Here is a 10316-nt window from a genome sequence, read left to right as displayed (position 1 = left end):
TCATGGCATTATACCCAGCGGAGGTCCCGTTCCTTCTCTAAGCGCCAACCCCAAATCTCCAGGAATTTCACAGCCAAGAGTTGGCAATCGTAGCTGGCAGCGTGTTTACGAAAAATTTCAGTTGTTTCTACCAGATTTCAGCACGACGAGGCGGCAGAAAGCTGAAGCTCTAGGTCCTAGCCTGGTCAATTGCAAAAAAGCAAACAACAATCCTGGAGGGGCCCACCTCCTGCTACCCCGCGCCTCTTAGCGCCTTCCCAGGTAATCCCACCCATCCCAGAGGGTGGCACCGCCCACTCTGGGAACCACTTCTAATCAATTAGCTTGGAATTCTAAGGAGAGTTGCTGTAGGTCAGCCCATTGATTTTTAATGGGTGTAAACTGCGGAAGATTGCTGCAGTCCTCCTTACTTTTTATTAGGGTGGTTTTCTTCATCTGCCTTAGTTCGTAAGAAGAACTAAATGCAAAGCTTTTAAAGTGCAAAACAAAAAATATATATAATTAACTCAATTGATCTCCAACATAAAAACGTGGCACTTACTTCCAGCAACATTAGCTCTAGGTTTCTCACCTGCTTTGGTAATTTAGGTTGCAAAAACTATCTAAGGACATAATGTTTCCAGGGGCCCTAGCCTTTTTTCTAAGCAATTCTAGGCAACATACAGCTCCTTCCTTCCTTTTATTCTTTCAACAACCCTGTGAGGAAGGTTAGGCTGAGAGTCTGTGGCCCAGGGTCACCCAGTCAGCTATGCAGCTGATTTGAATTCAGGATTGTCAAGTCTGGTTCTGTCAGGTCTCAGTGTTTGAAAGTAGGCCCTTCTGGGCCTTGGCAGCTGACCCACGGTACCACCCCTAGCTTTCATACCAATAGCACCTGATCAGTGTGTTCAAGAGGGTAGTGTTGGTTGATTATGGTAACTCACAATGGCAAGGAAGGGATGCCCCTTGGATAAACCCGCACCGCACTGTCTTGCAGTTTGTTCATGCTGTTTGTCCTGCTTTCCAATCTACTCCTTTATGCCCCATAAATGTGCCTTTTATATTCTGTCATGCTGTACAGTTTGAAAATTATTCCTTTTGGACATCATACCACCCTTTGTAATGTGGTTGATCTTCATAAAAGTTTATTGCTCTGCCATATATTTCCAGTTACGGTTTTCTAATCCTTTAATCTCGTCCCTTTCATCTCTTAACTGCACTGCACAATTTCAATCTAGCCTCATGGACAGCTGCTGAGCTTCTTTCGAGCACTAGTGGGCGGTGTGTGTGTATGGTTTTGCTCCCCTCTCTGTCAGCTTGTGGTGTGTTCTACACTAAGAGACTGATGGTGCAATCTGAAACAGTTACACCGTTCTAAGTCAATTGAAGTCAGTACGTTTAGAAAGGCGTAACTCTGCCTAGAGTAGCATGGATAGAAATGCAATATCGTGTATTGTGTGAAAAGACTACAACAAAGTAAGAAATCTGGGATTTAGAACACTCTTTACTGGGAGATTTTGGTGTTTTTTTAAAAAAAATAAGAAACAGGTTCTTAGTCCTCTTGGCTACAAAGATTAACTTGGGAGTATACGGAAAACATGCAAAACACACATTATGAAGAAAATACGGTTTTTAAAAAACCCATGTGGCACAGAACCCTGAGCACTTTTCGTTGTTTCCATCTTATGCATCTCAACTGAAACCACCATTTCCCACATTTGACTCTCAAATTCCCCTTCCAGTCCTCTATCTGTCTGTGTGCCACTGACCTTTACATGTTAAAACATTGCAACTCTTCTCAATTCAGTAGAAAAGAGCAAGAGTCCAGTAGAACTTATAAGACTAACGAAATTTGTTTTAGGGTATGAGCTTTCGTGAGTCACAGCTCACTTCTTCAGATACCAAAGAAGTGAGCTGTGACTCACGAAAGCACATACCCTACCACAAATTTTGTTAGTCTTATAGGTGCTACTGGACTCTTGCTCTTTTCTACTGCTACAGACAGACTAACACGGCTACCCAGCTTGATCTTTCTCATATTGTACAACTATTGTATTTACATGAGCAGACTGCTTTTCTTGCTGTTTTTTTTTGGGGGGGGGGGTATTAAAACAACAATCTTCTCATTCTCCCCCCACTTCTCCTCTTATTCTAATTGATTGTTTTCACTGTGTTGTTACTTCTTATATATTGTTTTATAAAATTCCAACTAAAAAGTAAAAAAAAACAAACCCAAAGAACTATGTACCTGGAATGGGGGAGAGGGGATGGAGACTTTCCCTTGAAAATAATAAAAGCCAACAGTTCATTAGAACTCTCCAAAGTTCCATCTAGAACACACAAGTACCTCTATCGCTCTTCCATACATCTGAGTTTAGAATCGGACAGATGAAACCTCTTATACAGGGATAAAAGTCACACTGAGGCAGGCTTATACAAAGGGCCAGTAAGAAAGTGTCTTCTAAAAGGGTCCCATGCATTCTTAGCTTCGAGCCCCTGCAAAGGGAGGCTACCAGTAAGAAATATGTCACTCCCCCCTCTCTATTGTATTCCACACCTTTGAACCCTGCTGTTCACAATTTCTTCACCCCCCACCCCCTATATGCTCTGCCTTAGATGTCTGAGATGCATTTAATCTTTCATTTATTTAAGCATTTATACCTTGATCTTCTCTCCAAAAGGGGCTTGCGACATTATTCTCCCTTCTTCCCCTGTGAGGTGGGCGAGGCGGAGAGAGACTGGCTGGATAAAGGCCACCCAGCGAGCTTTCAGGGCAGAGCAGGGATTTGAACCTGGGTCTCCCAGTTCCTAGCTGAACACTCTAACCACTGGCTCTCCATAGTGTATTGTACAATAAATCAGGGATTTTTTGTTTTTACAGTTTTCTCCTGTGGCTTAATAAACACACAAGTGCTAATAGTCATATATCACCTCTTGATCTTCTTTCCCCCTCTTTTCAGATGGCTAAGTCTCTACTTCTCCAAAAGGGGACCAGTGAATGCTTTCTCAGCCAGTCCTTGTTTGTATTTCAATTGGTACCTGGGACTAGGGCTTTCGTCTCATCTTTGTGGATCAGTCTTCTCTGTGTGGTCCTTAGAAGATGCTGAACCTGAGGGTGGCCTTGTCTTGATGGTCTTCAGAGCCACTTGTGACATTTGGGCAGTGTGAGATTTGGCAATCTTCTCTTCCTCTCCATTTCCTCCTACTGCAGGCTGGGTAGAAATAAGAGCCTTTAGTGCATGACTTTGCATTTGTGAAAGATGTTCACCTGTTGAGGTGACAGCAGAAGGTGGGGAAGAGTCAAAGCAATTACTTATGGCCCATTCCCAATATCTCCATCAGGGACCGTGCCTGCGAAGAGCTGACAACAAAGGATTGCTAGTGAACTTCCATCTGTCTGATCCTCTTCCACGAAAACCTTGATGTCTTTATTACTAAAATTTGCATAGAATTTGACCTTTTGTTGGACCACCCAACAATTTCAAGGCAACCTTTCTCAGTTACGCAAAACTCTTTTCTCAGGCCAATGACAAGCCAAGCAGCAGAGTTAGCTCTTTCTCTCTTTGAACCTTACTCAGTTCTGCTTAATTGTGGATACTATCTATAGTTTGATCCCTTCCTTTTTCCTCCAAGAAGTTCAAGGTGTTTCCCCCTACAACAGTCTTGTAAAGTAGGATAGGCTAAGTGTGAGTATTTGGCCCCAAGTCATCCAGTGAGCTTCATGCTAAGGGCCAATAGCATTGCCAGCCTCCATGAGGAACTGGGATATCTCCTGGAATTACAACTAATATCCAGACAACAAAGATCAGATCCCCTGGAGATAATGGCTGCTTTGGAGGGTGGACTCTATGGCATTATAACCTGCTGAAGTCCCTCCCCTTCCCAAACCCCTCCCTCCCTAGGTCTCCCCCTCAATTATCCAGGAAATTCCCAACCCAGAGTTGGCAACCCTAGGGCCGAGTTGTACATCATAAAAATGTGTTCCCGTGTTTTGTGCATCCCAGGCACATGGGCTCTGATCTGGATCAGAACTATGGGGAGTGGGTGCTTAAGCCCCCCTCCAGTTTCTCCAACTAAAAAGCCCTGGAGAGCTACAGTTAAAGGCAGGGAGAATAGAAAGGTTGGCAACATAAGTAAGAAGTGCACATCTTTTGTTTGAGAAGTGCCTGAAATCACCTTCATGATGTTGGTTCAGGAGGAGTTATAAGCATACGTGCAGAAGACACTTATGTGCCCATGTCTCCATTGTTTTTGTATGAGTTTAAGAGGGTGGCTGTAACTGTCTTATAATAGGAGTGGCATCACTGAGGGTCACACCCTGGCAGGCCCCATGAGTGTGCCAGCCAGATGCTCAAGATAGTTGTGTAAGCTGTCAGCTTGGCTGCTTGTGAATCAAGGTTTTAATGCATCTACTAAAGTAGGTTCACGTCCCTAAATGCTTATATCACCACACATCTCTTAATCTTGAAGGGCCACTCTTTATTTAAAAAAAACTGCAACAGGCTAACACAGCTACAGCCACCACCAGCCAAAAACTTTTCTTTGGCTTTCCTTAGCGGCATCATTAAAAGAGAGTCAGAGAGTAACTGAACAAGAAAGGGGCCAACAAGACCTCCCTGCTTTGCATTCAGTGTGGTCCATTCTTAACCATCTGTACGTGCCCCATTGTGCCTTTGACACATCGGGGGAGGCGACAAAAGCTTTGCCACATGCTGTCACCGGTACCTGTAAAGTCATGGTCATATCCATGTGACTCAGTTGGCCTGAGGTTCTGCTCCAGCTCTTCCTGCTGACTCCTGGGTAAAATGCCATTCAAATGGCATTATCAAAATTAGAGAGGAAGGTGCCCATGCCAGGTGTCAGAGCAGAAAAATCAGCCACCATTTGTCACCATTGAAATGGCTTGATATTTAGATAGACGTGATTCTCAATTGCTGTTAAAAGAGCACATCGATCAACATTTGTGCTGGACCCGCTAACTGCAAAACTTGAAGGGAAAGTACACGTTGATCTCCAAGAGACGGATAGTTTGGGAAAAGAGCAAAGGCGTCTGTTGTTGGAGATAGCTCAGACTGATACCTAAATGACAGCAGAATGCTGCTACTGCTTTAAACTAATTCATAATATGAACAATGTAGTATTATTTCATTCTCCAACTGTTCATATTTGGATAAATTAACACATACAATATTAATTATAACCATTCACATTTTGGAAAGTACCTGTGGTTGAACCCCATCTCGATATTATCAAGGCCACCTTTCTTTCAACACCTTTACCTGCATGCACATCAGTCTCTAACAGTGCTATCCTATGCAGAGTTAGGTCTTAGAAGGGTGCAACTCCACTTAGTATGGCTCTTTATTGATTGTATTGTCTTTATTTATAATATTGTCAACTTAATGGGATACTTTCGTTTCCAGACCTGATACAACCAATCGGATACTGTCCATGGATCAGTTTGTTTCCAGAATGGATCCTATATACGTATGTGATCTGCAATGATCACAAAATACATTCACATTCTGCACTTACTCTTTGAGATGGTGAAACAGTCACCTTAGCATTGTGGAATTTTATACACAAGTATTTCCTCTTTCAGATTGAATATTTCATCCAAAACATTTGCGTGGAGGGCGGAACAGAAATCCAACAAAATAAAATAACATTGTATAGTAGGACAATCCTAAAATATATAGAACTTACCTACTTTTGGAATTCAACATCTCCACCACAGATTTACAGGGAGTTTATACATGCACAATAATCGATATGGTGTCAGGAAAGTGGGTCCCCAGTGAATGCTCTTCTTCCAGAGAACTCATGAAGGTAATCTGTACTATGAAATGCTGGTCACAAGGTTTGCTGTTGGCATGTGAATAACAACACTGATACAAGACTCGGAGGGATTTCAGATTTTTCTGGGCCTAGTTTAAATCAAGAATCAGTTGTATGGTAAACACAAGCCAGGGTCTGTTCCCTCTCTCTAGCGCTTGAGCAATGAAAAGCAAACGGAGGAGGGCCTTTGGCTCAGTACTTCAGTACTTTCATTGGCTACCACTGGTCACACTTGGGAAGGCTTTCTCTGCCTGAGGCCCTGTCACTCACTACTAATCAGAGCAGACCATTCTAGAGGGACTGACAGTCTGATTCAAGGCATCTACTGAGGTTCACGGACAACTTCCCCAGGCGACCCAGCTGTGTACTCGCACAAAACTCAGGAATATTAGCCTAATCTCAGAACAACCTGGCTTAAGGGAACACTTACAGCAGGGACAGCCATTTAGCATGGTGTAGTGGTTAGTGTTTTGAATCTGGGAGACCCAGGTTCGAATTCCCACTTTGCTATGAAAGCTTGTTGGGTGACCTTGGGCCAATCAAACCTGCCTCACATAAGTTGTTAGGATAAAATAGAGAGTATTGTATGCCACTCTGGGTCCATACTGAGGAGAAAAATATATAAAGAAAGTAAATAAATACATTTGTCACAACAACATCAACAATGAGCCTAGTGGCATGATTATTACGGCAAAAAAAAAAAAATCCCACCCTTCCTCCAAGGAGCTAAGGGTGAGGCATGTAGAGTTTCTCCTCACCCTTATTTTATTGCCAGAACAATCTTGCGAGGTTATGGTGAGATAGTGACCCACTCGTCCAGTGAGCTTCGTGGCTGAGATGGGATCGGAGTCCAATCAGAGCCCAGCCAATCAGAGTCCAGCACTTCAGGCCCCCCCCCCCATTCCACCCTGATTCTGTCTTTTATCTAACGGAGTGTCGGCTCTCCTGTTCCTTTTTAATAGGAAAAAAGAACGGTTTGAAAGGCATTTGATGATAGGCCTCCTATGTGTCGCTGGGAAAGTCAACTTTGACTGCAATCTTATGCAAAATTCCTCAGGCGTAACTTCCCCTGAAATCAGTCTGACTTTCATCTGGACAGAATTGTGCTGTGCATTTTTCTATGCAAAAGACAATTCACAATATGGATGGTAATGAAAAAAAATCAAGGCCTTTAATGGTAGATTGATTTGAAACTGGTGTGCTCCCACCTGAAGGCATTTACTTATCCCTAACAATGGGCATTCTTCCTGCATAATGTGCGTTTTGCCTTATGTGTCTTGCATGTTATATGTTAGGCCTTTCGAGTTTCTTGCACCAAAGGCATTGCCAGTCACTTCTGAACACCCATGCCCCAAATGCCTTTCTTGCCATAAGTCAATTAATTTCCTTCATTTGATTTTCTTCCTTTTTGACAGTTATCTTTTAAGCTGAGCACTTTCAGCCTCTTCAATTTCCAGCTACATAGTTAATCATGATAACTATATGGTATTGTGATGTGAGAGCACCACAAGCCATCTGGGAACCATTTATGTACAAAATACCTTCCTAAAGATCCATCCTAAAGATGCAATAAACAACAAAACATATACCTTATTGTCACTTGGTTTTCACCCAAGCGCCTTCTGTGCCGTTTAGATGAAAAGCCGTATTTGTGCACTTCTAAATGCAGTGCCTTTCTCGCTGACGCCAAATACTGCAAAAAGAACCTGATAAAAAAGCTACAATAATGTACACTGATGAACAATGCATTAAGACACAGTCAGTGCAATCCTATGCAAATTACTCCAGTCTAAGCCCATTGAAATCAATGGGCTTAGACTGAATCAACTCTGTTTAGAATTGCACTGAATACGTAGATTTGAGTAAAAGCCAACAACTCCCCCATCTTAGTCAATCCCTTTTTATTTATTTACTTAGGTATTTACACCCTGCTTTTCTCCCCAAATGAGACCCAAAGTTTTGACTCTCACAACTAGGTAGATGAGTCCAAGAGAGAGTTGATTAGCCCAAGGTCACCAAGCGAGCTTCCGTGGCCAAGTGGAGATTTGAACTCATGACTTCCACATCCTAGTCTGATACTTTAACCATTCTTGAGGCAGTGTAGGATCACATGAAATCTAAGCCCTGCAAAGCTTCTCAGCCAGGGAATGGCTCTCTGCTGCATTTAGAATTGACAAACGTAGTGATATACTTGCAGAGGGAACAGTGCCTGAAAACGTTGTGTGTGCTTGGCTTTTGGGCCATAGCCAGATGGCCAGGTGCCATTTCTATAGGATGTAGGAGTAATCTTGTTGTACATCATGCTAAACATTAAAGCTGGTAAGTCCTGTGTGTTGCTTTGGCTAGCTATGGGCAAGAAGGCTTGTATGCACTAGACTTCCAGCTCGCTATTACATGCCCAAAGGGACTGTGAACTCACCCTATGAACTGGTTTTCGAATAAATGTCCTATTCTCCTACCATAGCTTGTATTACTATGACAAGTGCATACGAAGGTGTCCCAATATGACAGTGGTTAAGAGCTGTGACGGTGCATGGGTGGCCTCCGAGCTCTCCCGCTCGGTTGCCTGCACCGCCGCAGATGCCTGCCCACGGCGGCTGTGCCTGGCCGGGGGCGTGTGCTGGTGGCGGCGGCGGCGGCACGGGGCAGGAGGGATAGGAGGCTGCAGCTCTGTGGTGCGCGCTCCCACCCCCCACGCCGCCTCCGGCGCTCCCTCCAGCACCCCGCGCCTGAGGCCACCGCCTACCTGGCCTCAATGGGCGCGCCGGCCCTGGTTAAGAGGGTTGGATTATGCACAGGGACACCAGGGTACACATCCCCATTGTGTAGATGAAGCTTACTGAATGGCCTTGGGCCAGCCTTATTCTCTCTGTTTAGCCTTCCTCACAGGGTTGTTGTGATGATAAATCAGAGGAGGGGAGAACTGTGCCTCTGCCCTGAACCCCTGGAGGGCAGCATAAAAAAACAATTCATAAATAGTGAGAAAATTCTGGGCATTGAATCCGTGAGTTATTTATTTATTTGCTTGCTCCATTTCATACTCTGCCTTTCTCCCCAATGATTCCAAGTGGCTTACATCATTCTCCCCTCCTCCATTTTATCCTCACAACAACCTTGTCTGGTTGGTTAGACTCAGAGTGTGTGACTGGCCTAAGATCACCTGGGAAGCTTCCATGGCAGAGTGGGGATTCGAACCTCAGTCTCCCCGAACCTAGTTCAACCCTCTAGCCACTTCACCACACTGCCTCTCTCGATTTTCGTGCTCTTTATTGCCACAACACCCCTGAGAGGTTGGTGAGCCTGAGAAAGAATGACGGACTGAAGGCCATCCTGGAAGCATCATTTAAGAAGCTTTGGTTCCTCATTTGGTTATTGAGCAGTTGACTTTATTTCAAATATTTGTTTCTTGTTTTATCTTGCAGTTAAACACGCCCACGCACATCGACACTATGAAGCCAAGCCATGAAATGCCTGTCAGTGGTTAGCCAAGAATTAAAATACATTGAGCTGCAAAATCATTCTGATGTAAACCGCATATCAGCAATTGCTATCATCCATCCTCCGGAGAAGAATGTCAAAAAATAAAATGATGCATAATTTGGTGCAGAAGTAACTTTGTGGTATAATGGTGCCCTCTAGTGACCGTATAGTTCAAGCGCTTATTTCAACCTGATTTGCAGTTTTCAGCCACTGCCATATATAGGCTCTGTTAAAATGTGAGCCATATAGTGCCAACCAAAGGACCTACAAAAACATAACTCTGTTCAGGATATTGCTATTAAACAACTTTTATGCATTAGGTTAATGATGTACCTCAAAGTAATAATAATAACATTCGATTTATATACTGCCCTTCAGGACAACTTAACACCCACTCAGTGGTTTACAAAGTATGTTATTATTATCCTCACAACAATCACCCTGTGAGGTGGGTGGGGCTGAGAGAGCTCTGAGAGAGCTGTGACTGACCCAAGGTCACTCAGCTGGCTTCAAGTGGAGGAGTGGGGAATCAAACCTGGCTCTTCAGATTAGAGTCCTGCTGGTACTAAACTGGTACCTCTGAGAACCCACCGATCTTCACGTGGAACAGTAAGCTAGGGTCAGGCAAAGGCATACAAAAACCTCTATATTCTCTCTTCTGGAATATGTGATTGATGCTGGGTAGAAAGAAAGTTCCAAAAAGTTTGCAAAACACAACATTGCAAACATGCTGGCCAACTTAACCAGGGGAATGCTGCTGAAGGCCTCGCTTTGCTTGGCCAGGAACTAATAAGGCTGCCAACTTTACATCGATTGTAACATAAAATTTCATGTGCTAGAATCTACTTTATCCGATGTGTGAAGTGTAACATCCGTTCTTACCCATACATGTACACACACAAGGGGTAAAAATGATGCCGGTGATATGCAAGAGGTATTGTTTGTAGTGTAATCTCCGGTCTAATCATAGATTGCACCTCTTAGAAAATACTGAACTTGATCCAGCCAGCTTTTTCCTT

The sequence above is a fragment of the Eublepharis macularius genome, chromosome 14 (assembly GCF_028583425.1).
Source record: "Eublepharis macularius isolate TG4126 chromosome 14, MPM_Emac_v1.0, whole genome shotgun sequence".
NCBI lineage: Eukaryota > Metazoa > Chordata > Lepidosauria > Squamata > Eublepharidae > Eublepharis > Eublepharis macularius.
This window is presented reverse-complemented; position numbering follows the sequence as displayed.